Consider the following 16,261-nt stretch of genomic DNA (forward strand, 5'->3'; position numbering starts at 1 on the left):
GGGCCTTCACTAAATTTTCATGTTTTATTGTTCAAAACACTCTCTGGCCACTGCCTGTTATGTTTATCCTAACATCAATGACCCAAATCTCTTTCTGACCTTTCTCATCTTCAATGGTTTCCTTTTGAACTGCCCCCTCAACAGGTACCTTACGATTCTCCTTTCTCCTCTGCAATGTTGCTTGTTGGGTTTTTTGTTTGTTGATTTGTTTTCCTTTTTTTAAGGATCTTATTAGTGAGCCCAGCGAAGGGAGTAAAAAATAAATAAACTCTTTTGTTCAGGAAGAAATAGGAGTAAACAAACTTGTCTTTTCATGTGTGAATTCACACATGGTAGTAGTGGTGAGGTGGTAAGTAAATCAGGGCTCCCTGGCCAGAAGAAACAACTGCATATTATCAGCAGAATTTGTTTTGTATTTCTGCAGTTTATCCTGTACGTGTTAGACAGCAACATCAGAGAGAGAGAGAGAGAGAGAGAGAGAGAGAGAGAGAGAGAGAAAAGAAGGAGAAGGAGATGCCAGCTGCCCAGAAGAGACCCGTTAATAACTAACCTGTCTGCTCCAAGCTGCATATTAGTAGCAGGGATCAGCCCCCATTCGCTCATTTATTCCTAAGACTTGTGGTGGGCGGACATAGTGAAGAAAGGTAGGGAAGCCTGCCATTGTTGGTTCAGCTTTCATTTCATTTTACTGGCTATCCAAAGCATTTATGTGGCTAGGTTATACCAAATAGATACATTAAAAATTGCTTCTGAGCCATTGAGCCATTTTATAATTTAAACCAAAACACTCTCATCAAAGGAGCTCCAAACCTAATATGGTTCTTTTATCTCCTTTGCTAAGGGGGGACATAAGCAACATTTTTCTGAAGAAAAAATTGCATTGTTTATGCATTGATATACAATTGGATTGTATATCAATAAGAAAGAAAAGCTGAAGGAAATGGTTGATGAGGTTTACCCTTGTCAGAATTCTTTCACTTGCAAGAAGCAGAAATCCAATTTCAGTAGAAACGAGGAAGATGAATTCCTGAACTTGAGCATTCTAAGGGAATTCAGGCACGGCAGGATTCAGGGTCTCCAACAATGTCATGAGTCTGGCTTGCTCTTTCTAGCACACTTTCTCCTTCTCTGATTCTGCCTATCTCTGTAGCTTTTCATTTGGGGCATGATTCTTTCTTAAGTCTAACAATTTCTATGTTTATGGAAAGAAAAATTGCTACTGGCAATCTACTTCCAAGAGAGAAAGAAAAAAGAGACACAGAGAGAAGCAGACAATTTTCCCCACTTAGCCCAGCTGAAAAGAATCTTGGAGGATTCTGGCTCACCTATCCTGGGTCACAAGGCTATCTTCAAATTCTGTGCAGACAATGCTGTATTAGGATTGACCAAGCCTGAGTCATAGACCACAGGGTCCATATGCATAAAAGAAGGAGTTTCTCAATGGAATCAAAAGAAGGGTGAGAAAATGTATGGGTCAGGCCCGAAGTGTGGTCCACCACAAACCCGGGTCCTGTCTAGGAACAAGGAATAAACAGGAGGAAAACCGTCATTTAGAGACATCATGGCATATTGAATTTTAAAGTCAGCTAACCCTGGGTTCAAATACTATTAGGTATTTGGGAAAGGTATTGAAATTCCAAAGCTTGACTTTTGCATCTGCAAAATGTACCTGGGTGTTGTGAGCATCTGTAAGGTAAGTGCCCGGCGCATAGTAGATGCTCAACAAAACATTAACCCCTGTAGTCATCAGAAGTACCATTTGAAGCTACCAGGTGTAGTGTCCTGTGACATGTTTATGTGTTTTTACGAACACCCACATTCATTCGACTTTGTCCTTCCTCCTGGTTACAAAGAACATACACTGCACCCCAGTGTGGTGCACATGTATACCCTCTCCCCACAGCACTCTACACTGTCAGTTCTTCATTCCTTTCCTGTAACAAAGCTTCTGTTTCATACCTCCACTCCTCAGCTACCCATCACGCTGTGGCACAATCAACAAAGTTTCCCCCTGCATGTGTGTGAATGGGGCCATCTTCGTTTTAGGAAACTACTCCTTCTGGTACTGCACACACTTAACTGTTTTTTTCATTTAATTCCAGAGACGAGGGTAGTAGTAGACTGATGGAGATTTTCTGGAGGAACATAGAGTTCTAGAGTCCCTAAAATTTGACCAGGTGGCCAACCAGCTATGTAGAAAGCCAAATCTAACTGAGACACAGGATTGAGTATTAGGCCTCAAGGACCATTCAAGTCAATAAAGAGCTTTCGTCTGTGACATAGAATCAAAGATACTCGGTGTTCAGTGACTGTTGCTGAGTCACTGTTGTTCCCAAGAGCTTGAGCCCAGAATGACATGTGACAATCAAAGGATCCTGCATTAGAGTTAGAGGTGAATAAGATGATGATAATCTCACAACTAAGATGACTGTTTTGTTTCAAGGACATAGTACAGGCATGCGAGGGCCACACGGAGACAGATCAATTTCAGGTTTTAAAAATTGTGGTACAATATACATGACGTAGATTTTACCATGTTTAAGAGTACAGCTCTGCGGCACCAAGTCCATTCATACTGTTGTGCAACCATCACCGCCAGAACTGGCTCCCCTTCCCCAGCTGAAACTCCGTACCCATTTGAGTTTGGTTTAATAATGGCATGCTTCCTGCGTGTAAAAAACGTACAGAGAAGGATATAACTAACATATATGCATCTATCTCTCAGCTTCCCCCAAATCACAGTTTGTAACATTTGTTTCAGTTCTTCTTCCCCTTCTCCTTTTCTCCTTTTTAAGGAAATGAAACGCTTACCCCCATGTAGCCCACCCAGCCCATGTCACTGTCTCCTTCCACCAGGGTCGCCACTGCGTTCACAATTTCATAACATCTAGGCATATCCATAAGTAATATAGAGTACTGTTTTGCAGGTTATTGTATTTTTATATGTAACTAGTTTAAATATTGTGTGTATTCTTCTGAAACTTTCCACTAACATTGCTTTGAAATTGACCCATGTTAATATATGTAGCTCAATTTCATTCTCCTTAAACTGTGAATGATAGTCGATCTGGGAGATATACCGCAGCTTAGATGTTCTCCTATCCATGGGTCTACTTAATTTGCTTCCAAATTTTCTCTCTTACAAACAATGCATCAGTCAGTGCTCTTACACGTGTGTCCTTCTGCACATATGTGAATATCTTTAGGCTACACCTGGGACAGCTACGAGCACTCCTCCACTGCTGATGGCACTGCAAATTGGTTAAATCACTGAGGAGAGCGTTTGGCAATAGCCAGCAAAGTGTCCACTTTGGATAGGACTTTGGGGACCAGTGCTCAGTTCTGATAAATGACTTGGCCAAGGTCACAAAGCTGCTAAGTGACGACCCAGAAGACAGATCTGAGGCTCTGTGTTTCTGTAACTTGAAAGTCGGATTCTTGTCATTCACAAGCTTTTCACTTTTTTTTTTTTGGAAATTAAGAGACTTTTTTAAATGAGATATCACATTTTATTCCTTCAAATAAGAGTAAAAGAAACTTCACTTGTAATATATAGAATCATTAAAACTATAAACAATTTCATTGAAAACTTTTGCTACTGAGTTGAACAATTTTCAAACTTACAATTAACACTTGACAAATATGATATTTCATCATATGTTTATATTTTTGAATATACTGTTTAAGGGAATTCTATTAAAACATATCTTAATATATCTTTGAAACCAAGAGTTATTTAACCAATATCTGTACTTATTTTCTTTTGGATTTGGGCCAAGTTTATGTATGCTATTTTTAAAATTAGCATAGTTTTCTTACTCTAAATATTTTGGTGACCTATGACTTTTTTTTTAATTGGGTTATAGTTGCTTTACAGCCACTATGGAGAACAGTATGGAGGTTCCTTAAAAATCTAAAAATAGAATTACCATATGACCCAGCAATTGACTACTGGCTGTATACCCTGAGAAAACCGTAACTCAAAGAGGCACATGCACCCCAGTGTTCATTGCAGCACTATTTACAATAGCCAGGACACAGAAGCAACCTAAATGCCCATCGACAGATGAATGGATAAAGAGGATGTGGTACAAAGGAATATTACTCAGCCATAAAAAGGAATGAAATTGGGTCTTTTGTGGAGAGGTGGATGGCCCTAGAGACTGTCATACAGAGTGAAGTAAGTCAGAGAAAAACAAATATCATATATTAATGCATATATGTGGAATCTAGAAAGATGGTACAGATGAACCTATTTGCAAAGCAGAAATAGAGACACACGTAGAGAACAAACATATGGACACTAACGGGGGAAATGAGGGTGGGATAAATTGGGAGATTGGGATTGACATGTATACACTAATATGTATAAAACAGACTACTGATGAGAACCTATTGTGTAGCACAGGAAACTCTACTCAATGCTCTGTGGTGACCTAAATGGGAAGGAAATCCAAAAAAGAGGGGATATATGTATACATATAGCTGATTGACTGTTTCTCTTAAGAGCTCTCTCCCATTAAAGCCTATTCCAGTCCATGTCAGGATGACCCCAAATGTCTCTCACGGCCCTTTCCTCCACCCTTTCCATCTCCTTTCTTTCCCTGACACTGATTCACAGGTGTGTAGGGTCAGAGTTGAGAGAACAGAGGCGAGGGCATGCCTCTAGCATCGTGCCTCATGGGGTGATTCTGGGAAGAGCACTGAATTAAGGGACCTAACTCTGCTCATGGAGTGTCGACCTTGTCACCTAAAACCTTCCGTCTTCCTCATCTAAAAATCTGTGAAAAAGGAATCCAAGCAGATTTTTTTTTTTCTCTTGTCCCTGATTTTCAAGACTGAGGAGACAATGTGCTTAATTCCCCATAATCTAAGAGCAGACAGCTCGGCCGCAGGCCCACTGAGAGGGAGGGATGCTGCAGAGGGGCTGGCCCAAGTCCTGCTCAGCAGCGCACACACCCCACCCCGAGGAACAACCACCCCACGTCCGGAGAGAAGTCATGGGCCACCTCTGCTATGAGTATTTGGTTCAGGCAAAGAGACTATTTCTTCTCTACTCTCCTGGTGGGGGAAGACCAAGAGAATTGCTCCTAAATCTTAAGAGTGCCAGCAAGAAAGAGGGACGGGATCGGTAGATTGACTGAAGGGCCCCTGTGCTTCTGAGCTAGATAAAAGTTGACTTGAGAAGAGCTGGCTTGGTGGGCACTGCCAGGTGGAGCAGGCCAGGGATGCCCACTCCCACCTGTGCCCACAGCACCAGGGGTTCTGGCTTCCAAGCAGTTGGAAAGATGGATCCCGTGCGTGTGGGACCATGGCAGCAAGCTGAGCCGGGAGCACAAACACCGAGGTATGTGGTGTGAGGGCCCACACTGCATGCCGGCCTGGAAGGACAGCCAGGTGTGAGCTCCTTGTAGGTTAGACATGAAGTTCACCATCCATCCACCTCAGTCCCGTGGGCAACGAGCTAGGACAGCCACTGAGAGGCCCCAGGGAGGGGCCTGCCACCATGTACAGTCAAGGATACAGGCTTCTATCTTTTCCGTCTCACTGCTCCAACTAAGGTAGGAGAGAGAGAGCAAGAGGAGGGGGGCATGACCTACACCCACCGTCAATCCGACCACTAGCGGCTCAGCTCCCATCTCCCCCTAGCGGCAGAGAGGAGCAGAAAGGCTCTGACTCAAATGATGACGTAATCTGGACTAGCGCTGCATCCTCTAGACTCCAAAGGACACTTCAAAGCACCAAAAGTGACTACGAAGCTATCAAATCCTGCCAAGTGCTCATTAAGGGAGCTGATGGGGAAGGGGGCTCAGCATTGGCGGGTGCGGGGCGACCACATTAGTACCACAGTCATGTAGCTCAGTTACCTGGGGACACCTGTCTTCCACCTGCTGCCAGTCTTAGGGAGTGGTTGGGATGATGGAGTGAGATTTCATGTTGCACTTTTCCATCCTTGATGGGCCATCTCTAGAAGAATCACCAGCGAAACACTTACCCATCCAACCGTACCAGAAGCTAAGGCTGTGAGTTGTGTCTCTAGCGGACGTTTCTTGTGTTTCTGAGGCAAGGAGGAGGAATGCAGAATCATCTAGCCAGTCTGTTCTCCCCCCGTATTTTATTAGCATAGATTTTTATTGCTTTCTGTCAAATCAACGTTACAGTTCTTCACAGGAACCCTTAGAAATTGAAGAAAAATGTGCCAGGGCGCCCCCTGCAGGACACTTGGAGCAATCGCGGGCTCCACGTGGGCCGCCTGCTTCAGCACCAGCTTTAAGGGTCTGGGACATTCCTGCAGCTGTCTGCAGGGGGTTTTACAGTCCGTTCTTGTCCTTGGGAGCACACAGGTAGCCACCTCCCAGGGGAGTCGGTGGCGTTCCCAAGAGGGGCTGCGCCACAGCGACCCGCCAGCCGTGATTGGGGGCGGGGCTGGGGGTTGCCCTGGGGCTGGGGACAGCAGCCCTGAGGAGGGGACAGCAGCCCTGAGGACAAGCCATTCTCCTCTAGATTCTCTGTCATCGGCAAGGCTGAATCTTCCCCCCTCCCGCAGCTACCGCCACCCTTCCCAACCTCGGGACAATTTCCCCGAGTACTAAGGGAAAACCACTTTAAATGATTTATTCTCCATTCTCCGAAATGGACATGTCTGGTGGAGGGTTTAGTCTTAGGTTTAATTTAAACCAACCAGCTTGACAGACGCCACAGCCCTCTTCAAGGATCCCAGTGGCTTCTGGCCGCAGCTCTTTCCCACGCGGACGCCTGATGGCCGTGGGGAGCCGGACCATGGGGGACGGGGGTGCTCAATGGAAAACAGCTGGGTCCCCGCAGCCTCCTCATTTAGCAAGGTAACATCCAGGCCAGCCATGTCCCCTTGTGACCTTTGTTGCATTTAAAATATTACAGATGATACAGATAGCTAGAGATACAGATAAGATATACGATCTCCAATCAGTTAACTTTCTCCCCCATGATTTTTTCTTCTCTCCCTCTGCTCTGCACCCCCCTGCACCCTCTGCCCATCTCCCCTCCTTTAAAAAAAAATATTTATTTATTTATTATTTATTTATTTATGGCATGCGGGATCTTTAGCTGTGACATGCGGCCTTCTTAGTTGTGTTATGCATGCGGGAAGGGATCTAGTTCCCGGACCCCTGCACTGGGAGGGCGGAGTCTTACCCACTGGACCACCAGGAAAGTCCCTCCTCTGCCCTTCTTGTTGCTACCTTACCTGTCCACTAGCTTGCACAGACCAACAGGGCACAGACCGGGCTGTTTTGTTCATCTTTGTATCTACGTAGGAGGCCCATTTGCTGAATGAACACATGATAGAAGATGACAATAAAACCACAAAAGTCCTGTTTGGGACACGTGTTGGAGCGCAGCAGCTCTGACAAACGGCCTCCCAGGGCTCTTTCCTGGTCTCTTGAGTGTCTACAGACTGGACTCTCGCCGTTGGTTTGGAAGGTGAAGGCTGGAGCAGGTGTGTGTGTGTGTGTGTGTGTGTGTGTGAAAGATGGGGCTTCTAGGAACACAGGCAAAGCACATCTTCCGGGTTCCCTGGCCACACCCTGAGAGGCGGGGCAAGCACAGCCCTGGGAGGGGCTCCCGCCCAGCGTTGGGCTGCTCACCTGTTCCCGGCTTCCCCGGGAGCCACACTGGGCAAAATTTCCTAAGGGAGACCAGCACTGCAGCAGTGCAACGGAAATCTGGCACAGTCTCAGATTATAGATACAAAGAACATCAGGCCAAAAGTAAATATCCCCGCGTCCCACGTTCCCATTGCTCATTCATCCGCCGATCTCTGGCAGCACCAGGCTGTGCTGGAGGCCCTTGACTCCCCCAGAGGCAATGGCTGTGTCCCCGGGGGCACACATGGCCACTGTCAGAGTCAAGGGATGCGGATGCTTTATTTTTACCCTGAATGAGACGGACAGAGCCTGCCTCTCATTCAGTTAGTCATTTGTGGGGATTTTCCAAGCTGACTGATATTACTTGAAACCGAAAAGGGGGAAAACTGAGAAGGGAATGGTTTTTCAAGCACAAAGGCTAGGAGTACACATCCCGCGATTGTGCACCCACCCCTCCCCCAATAAAGGATTTGGTTTTGTTGATTTATTCCAACAAGCAGATATTAATACTTACACACAAGACCTATAGCCTTCTCAAGGGCTCAAGCATCTCTTCTCAAGAATGTCTGTGCCCTATCAACTATGGTGTGTGAAATGAACTCAGAGAGGGTGACATCAAAGCAGGGCAGGGACATCCTGAAAGCCCAAGCCTTCTGTTAGTTTTAGGGGCTCTGCCTCATAGGGGAGCAGCTCACCACTGCAGCCTATCTGACCGAACTCCGTCCTCTTCCCCACGGGGCCCTAAAACCAAAGACCCCAAAGACATTGGCCTCTCTCACCTGGGGTGGGGTGGGAAAGGAGAAAACACAGTCGGGTTGTGACTTGCTGTTGTGGCAGTAACTTACGCTACCAGAGTGGGTAGCGGTAGATGCCACTCCGCTTCGTTTGGAGCCCCGGGCCTCTCCTCAACCCAATACTATAGCTCCTCAAGGTTTAGGATGCAGCCAATTGGATGGGGCAGCAACAGAACCCACACCTGCAGGAGTGGCCCCGCCTCCACGTCAAAGTCCTGCTTGAGACCACACCCTCCAGGGCCACCAGCAGCATAGCACACTGGATCCCACAGGTGCCCACTCCAGGGAGACGGGCCTGGGAATTGCACAGCTGCACCCCAGCACTGAGAAGTGTGTGACTGCATCCTTCAAGACCCCAAACATCCCACCCCATGCATCTTGTTAATCACCTCTTTTGAAACATGCAAAAACATATGAAACAAGAAATTTCCCATTGTTATGACCAAAATAGGAACTCAAACGTGAGCCTGAAATTCTTCACTGGGACACCTTAGAATAAATACTTAACTCTCTGGCATCTTCAACCAACGTATGGTATGAGTCACAACCACAAACTTTCTGGAGGGGAATTTGGAAGGATGTTTCAGATGTCTTAACCTAGAAATTCTATTTCTAGTCATCTATTCAAGGCAAATCATCAGATGAATGCACCACATTTGCAAAAGTAACCAATTGGACACAACCTAAACATCCTTAAATCAAGGATTAGTTTAAAAATTATAATACATCTATCCAGTGGAATGCTATGCAACCATTAAAAATGGTGTGTGGGGCCTATAGTTAATAATCCTGTGTTGTATATTTGAAAGTCGCTAAGAAAGTAGATCTTAAAAGTTCTCATCACAAGAAAAAAAATGGTAACTATGTATGTTGAGGGATGTTAACCAGACTTATTGTGATGAACATTTCACAATATATACAAATATTATATCATTATGTCATACTCCTGAAGCTGGCATAATGCTATATGTCAATTATATTTCAACAAAAAAAGGATGTAATTCTATTTTACTGGCTTGTAATTATGTCCATGATATGTTATTATGCTGATATATTCATATTTTATTGGGGAACAATTAGATATGTATTGCAAGATCAAATCCATGTAAATAGCCATATATACACCAAAATGCTAATAAATATTGTTTTTAAAATAATTTCTTGTTTTTATGAATTTTTCCAATGAGCAAATAATCAGGAAAAGAAGAAGCTGATTATATTTTGAAAACAAAAGACAACCAAATGCCTTTTTCCCTAGCTAGAAAAGAAAAATGTGTTTCTTTTTTTTTTCATAGGCAAATTTGCTCAAGTGTCTGAGAGTTAGTCGTTTTTTTAAAAATCTTTTTAACTACTTTAACGTTCAAGCTTACTTTGGAGAAGATTTCATAAGTATCCAAAAATAGAGAAAATAATACGATGGGCCCCCATGAGCCTCATTCATGGCCATCTTGTTTCCTCCATTCTCTAAAGGGCTCCTCCTCTCCCTACACTGAATTATTTTGAGGCAAATCTCAGACATCTTAGTATTTCATCCGTAAATGCTTCACTATATCACATCTAAAACACAAGGACTCTTTTGGAAACATAACAATGCTACTATCATCACACCAAAAAATTGAATGGTAATGTTACAGTATCATGAAACATTTAGTGATACTTTTCCTAGGGCATTTCTTACAACTGCATTACCCCTGGGCGATCTCTTGCATCCTTAATTTATTCATTTTTAAAGTGGAGAAAATATAGGATCATTGAGAGTAATAAATGAGAGAGTATATTAAAGAGGTTAGCATAGAGTCTGGCACATTGTAACTGTCCTAAACTAGTAGCGATGGGTGATTTGTGACGTTTTCCACTTTCTCATTCACTAGGCATTTGCTCGAATTAGCCCTTATTTTGTGAATTTCCTGTTCATATCCTTTGGCCTTTTTTCTAGGGGGCATTACGAATGGCAACCTTTATCTTTCATATGCTTGCTCACATTCTTTTTCAGTTTATTCTACACTTTTCTATTTTACTTGTGATTATGTAGCAAAATATGTCCTTCCTTTCCTTTGTTTGGATCCAATAAAATATACATCTATATTTTTTCAGTGTTTTGTGGTTTCGTGTTTTTTTAATTTGGTTCATATAAACGTTGGGAATCACTCATCAAATGAGCCCTGTAATCTACACTTTCACTAAAAAAGCAAAAATATAATCACTCTCTGAATTCATGAGCTTATATATTTTTTGGTAGAATCAGGCTTTTCTTAAGGTGGAACTACTCTAAATATGTACTCAGTGATATAAGGTAATCTTGGGTTTACCATATTCACAGTAATACCAACTAGCCGTTTTGTCTAGGGCTTAAAGAGCTTTCCACATATTGCATTTAATACGTACCATCCTCTTATCAAGGAAGTATTATTCTCATCTGGATTCTAGGGATGGAACACTGGGCTAACGGAACAGAGAGATTAGCTACCTTGAACCCAGGTTATCTGCCTCCCAAGCCCCTCGAACACCAGACTATGCCTCCTTCCTCACCTGCAAAGTGAGGAAGGCCCTTAGGGGGCCACCTCAAAGAGGTGACGATGAGTCAATAAGTATAAAGCATGCAGAAGAGTGTCTGAAATGTGAGCGCTCCATAAATGTTACCTTTCATCTTCGCCATCATTACTGTAGTAACAAAAATAATAAGTGCAAACGAATAGAGTATAAATAATATTAATTATTACAATATAATAATAATAAAAGCCAATGTTCACTGAGGTATTGCTAGGCACCAAGATGCATTTTACTTGCTAGTTATCCTACAAGGTAGGTAATTTTATTATCCCCTTTTTACAGAGGAAGAAACTGAGGCACAGGGTTTGTGACTTGCCTGAGAAGCTAAGAAGTCATCAGTTTAGCAAATGCATTCAGTTAGTAGGTGGTGGAGCTGTGACTGGAATCCAGGCAGGCTGATGGCAGGGCTACCTTTCTGGAACCACCACCTTAGACCCCTGCCTTGTGGGCATATAATCAGGACCCCTTGTTCCCCGTCACAACTTGTGGACAGGTGGCTGCAGTCTCGGAAGCCCAAGGATTAGGAACACAGTGACAGATTTAGAAAATGGCACTCTCTCAACGTTTGCCACAGCCTAAGCAATGCAGCCCCTGGCCCAGGGGGTTCCGCGCCGAGGGATGGAGAGCAGCGTCTCGGCCACCAGCAGAGGGCGCAGTGGCGCCGTGGGGAGGACCAACGTGTCGTCTGATGTCTCCAAGTTGGGGGGTGAACCTCGGTTTCCCTGGGTCTCAAGAGAGGAAATGCTTTTCTCTTTCACAAGGTTCTTCACCCACGGGGCTACTTTCTTTTCCTCTTGATGTCATCCTGTTACACAGGCAGGAAGTTCTGTTCACTTGGCTGTTGCGAAGACTTCTCCTGCCTTGCGGTCACAAAACAACAAATAAAACGAATTGACCCAGAAGTTAGGCAATCAAAGAGGAGCCGAAATCGCTCCTTGATAAAGCCTGTCGATTGAAGAAAGCAGACTATCATTCCTGCGTGGTGACCCGCAGGCTGGGAAGCCGGATCTGTGTTTGTCTAATTGCTTTGGAAACACGTAAGTGGGTCATTAAACAATCGAGGGACTGGGCTCCACATTTCGAAAAAATTGAGCAAAACTAAACAGAATAGAATAGAACCAATAATAGAACAAAAAATTTTGTTTTCATTCTTTGTGTGCGTGTGTGTGCTTACTGGGTTGCAATGTAAAATATATCTAATTCTGTAGTTCTCAGTTTAAAAAATGTGAAAACTGCTGGTAGATGATGCAAGTCCTTCAGCCAAATCCTGGGGATCCAGGCTCTGCAGCCCTGGTCTGTCTTGCACGTGGCTTGGTCTGGGGAGCTGGCCATGTTTGATAGATATTCTGAAAAATCATCCAGCCCCCGCCCAAGCCTCGGTCCTTATTAATGTTTTTATTTTCCAGAAAGATGCTAAGGGGAGTGATGGCAGAGATGGTGGTGTTTGGGGGGGAGGGTGAGTAAATCCCGCTGATACAGCACTAAAAGCAGAGGGAAATGGGGGGAAATGTGGGTCAGAGGGCCCGCGGGAACCACAGCACCATCACCATATGAATCTTCCATTCCCAGGTAAGTTCAGGGACAACATGAATAAATCAATAAAACAGTAGATCCCAGTGATGCAGATTAAGAAATAATACATCCACTGAGTAAGGGGGGACGTTTTTTCTTCTGCACATTATCCTCACATTTTTCTATAACTGTAACCACACTTTGGGTTTTGCCAGTTTTTCAGTTGACACCAGTGCCAAGGTATAAATACTTAAATGGTGACCAGCTGGTTACTTAGATGTAATAGAAATAGGTTTTACTTTTCTCAATGGATGAAAAAGAATTTTGATCACTTTCATGAGTGCTCAACAAATAAAACTATTATGTATATTTCAAAATTGAGAATGAAATGTTTTTCCTGGTCGGCTGATATTTGCAACAGCTATAGCTTATTATTTCACTGTGGACACAGAGGGGAAGGGGCACACACACAGGCTTCCTGCCCACCGAGACCCCAGGCTCTCACCCCATCCAGCTGTCCTCTGTGGCTGAGCCCAGCTGGGTCTCCAGAAACCCACCCCCAGCCCCTCCTGCAGCAGGAAATTGGAAGCAGGCAGAGAATATGAGACAGGCCAAAACACAGCATGACCCATCCAGCAAAACACTTTAGTGCCGCCTGTTTCGGCCGGTGTGAGTGCACTCCTACCCACCTTGGCCCCATTTTCGGCCTGAAATCCGAAAAGATGCACTTTCGCGTCTTCCGAGGGGGGTTGGAGATGGGGGCTGGGCAGCCTCCTGATAAAGAAAAGAAAACCTCCACCTTGTGGTCCAATCATCTGATGGTGTCTCCCGGTGGATTCCCTTTTCTCTTGCTCTCCCTTCCACTTCAGTAAAAGCTTTTTGGTCCTTACAGATAAGTGTCAGCTCTGCTCCTAAGAATGGTTAGGCCAGAGCATCAAAGGTGAGCAGTGGCCACTGTCATTAATAAGAGAGCCTCTGACAAAAACCGCTTAAAATGCAAACCCTTCCACAGCAGTCAAGAAAGGCAGGGAAAACAAAACAGCTGCTTGTCATATTAAAGCAGCTTGTTTACACCCTGCCAAAGTAGAAAAGAGCTAATTTTTGTGTTTTGTCAGAGTTTGAGTCAATGGTTGACCCAAACCAACAGATTATCTAGGAAAAAACAGACACATTACTGAAAAACCTACCGAAATGGTTTGGTTTTGTGCCGGCAAACATGCAGATTATGGATTCCGCACTTCCCTTTACCACTCACAGGCAGGCATTGTGTTGGCTTTCTCGATTTTGTGGATTTGAGTTAAAAAAATAGTAATACCAATAAAAGAGCCTTTGGGGAGAGGTGACTCAGGACAAGACCCAGGGCTACAAGGTCTGCTTTCAGCTTCCTCTCAGAGGGGGAAGAGGACAGGACGAGGGTTCAGTTTCACCACCACAACATCAGCATCCCTTAGAAGCTGCCTGGGTTCGGCAAGAGAGAAGGGATGGATGCACTCAGTTTCCCTCCTTGAAGGGCCCCAGAAGAATTCCTTTTGAGATCTGTGGCTTCCAGCAGTTCAGGCCCAACGTCCTGCCGCTCTGAGAGCCCGGGTCACCACCCGACCCAGCCCATCACTTATTCCAGATGTTGTGGCTTTGTCGTCTATAGAATAGTCTCTAAAAAGGAAACCAGGGAGGAATGATCCACTTCCTTAACTTTCCAGACACAGCCCTGGATAAATCGACCACACAAATGAGTGTTGAAGGAAAGTTTATAAATGTGAAGCAGGATGGAGAGCTGAGGAAAGGTCAGCGGCCTGGGACACAGCAGGAAGCCTTGTGAGTCACTGTGCGGGGGGGGGGGCATGGGGGCGGGAAGGGGGCAAGAAGGGACAGGGGGTCCGCTGCCTGGGGGCACGGTGGGGGGGGGGGGGGCATGGGGGATGGCAGGAGGCACGAAGGGACAGGGGCTCCGCTGCCCACTCCCCACATTAGTCAGATAGTGCCTCGTGGAACCACAGAGCGTGCCAAGCACTTACACGTGTGTATCTGCATCTCAGTCTTTTGGGAAAAGACCAGCCGTCCCTGGACCCTTTAACTGATGTGACTCAGCCTTTACCCTGCCCTTTCTCATGGGCAGACTTACGGTGTTTGAGGCGGGAGACCAAAGGAAGTAGGTTTTGTGGCCAGCTCAGTCATTACAGGAAGGTGAACCAAAAGGTAATGAGGGGCGCAGCACCTGTATTTCACCTTCACGCTGACCTATTCACCTCTCACTGTAACGGAGCAGGACCCCATGGAGCCTTTCCAGGACAGACCTCCCCCGCCACCATATCCCCTGCCGTAGCTCCTCTCTGAAGTACCCAGATAACAGTATCTGATGCACATTTCCTCAGTTGTTGTTACAGATGTAAAAAACCTCCCCCTCTCCAACAAATGGAAGATGTGAACTGATGACCGTGAGCACATAGCCCCAGGCCTCCTGGAGCCTAAGGACTGATAATGTTTTGTTCTGTTTTGTTTTTAAATATTTATTTATTTGGCCGTTCAGGGTCTTAGTTGCGGCACACCGCGGATCCAGTTCCCTGATCAGGGATCGAACCTGGCCCCCCTGCCCTGGGAGCACGGAGTCTTAACCACTGGACCACCGGGGAAGTCCCAAGACTGATAATGTTAATCCCTGTGACACCACCCTGCTACCCTACCATCAGCTAATCAGAGAATTGTGCACAAGCTGATCACAGACCCTGCAACACCCCTCCCTCACCCGGCTTTTAAAAGTGCTTCGGGAAACTCAAGAGGGAGGAGATATATGTATACGTGTAGCTGATTCACTTTGTTATACAGCAGAAACTAACACAACATTGTAAAGCAATTACACTCCAATAAAGATGTTAAAAAAAAAGAACACCCATCCCATCCATGAGGGCTCCTCCCTCAAGACCTAATCACCTCCCAAGGCCTCACCTCCTAAAGCATGACGTTGGGTGTTAGGATTCCAACATATGAATTTTGGGGACAGGAACATTCTCACCATAGCAGCCACCTTTGAATGCTGTTGTTGTCAACCACAGAATAAGAGAGTTGGACTATATCTAAGCTCCAACAGTTTGGGTCTTTGAAAGTAATGATAAGAGTTTACAGCTAAATTTTAGTGTCAGAAATCTTTGTGACTTGTTAAATCATAAACTGACCTGTGATGAGAGTGTGCTGGCTAACTGAAAGATGGCTTTTGTTTACTTGGACTAAAAGTACATCCTCTTGATGTGGTAACTGCATCTGTCATGTGTGGCTCAGAATTCCGGCTGACGTAGGCCAGCTGGAAAAATAAGTGAGTTATTACTTATTTTGGTTTGACAGGTAAAGTCTTTCAAAGCATGGGGCCCACCAGCAGGGTGATTAACGGGCAATCTTGGTGGCACCAGAGTTGGTCCCCACAGGTCTAGGTGACCTCCAAGTTGCTTCCAGTGCCAAGGTGCTCAGCCTGCGGGGTCACAGGTATTTATTTGCATTAGAGGAGTGAGGGGCTCAGAGACACAGCAAATATTCCCTGAGGACAAGGGCCTTGCACAACTGGTCAGGCATGAAGAGTGAGGGCCATTACCTTTGCCAACCCTACCCAAGCCCACACTGCCCTCCTGTATCCTGGTTACCCAGCCCCACCAGGGCCACACCACATGCCAAACCACCCTCCATGTCCCATCCCCAGGGGCTCAAACACTAATGCTCCATGCTCATCAGTGTTCATGAGTGTTCAGCCCCAGTCAGTTAATGAGGGCTTCGGGAGAGGTAATGTCTTTCCCT

This window comes from Lipotes vexillifer, unplaced genomic scaffold (genome assembly GCF_000442215.2).
Source record: "Lipotes vexillifer unplaced genomic scaffold, Lipotes_vexillifer_v1.1 scaffold777, whole genome shotgun sequence".
In the NCBI taxonomy this organism is placed as follows: domain Eukaryota; kingdom Metazoa; phylum Chordata; class Mammalia; order Artiodactyla; family Lipotidae; genus Lipotes; species Lipotes vexillifer.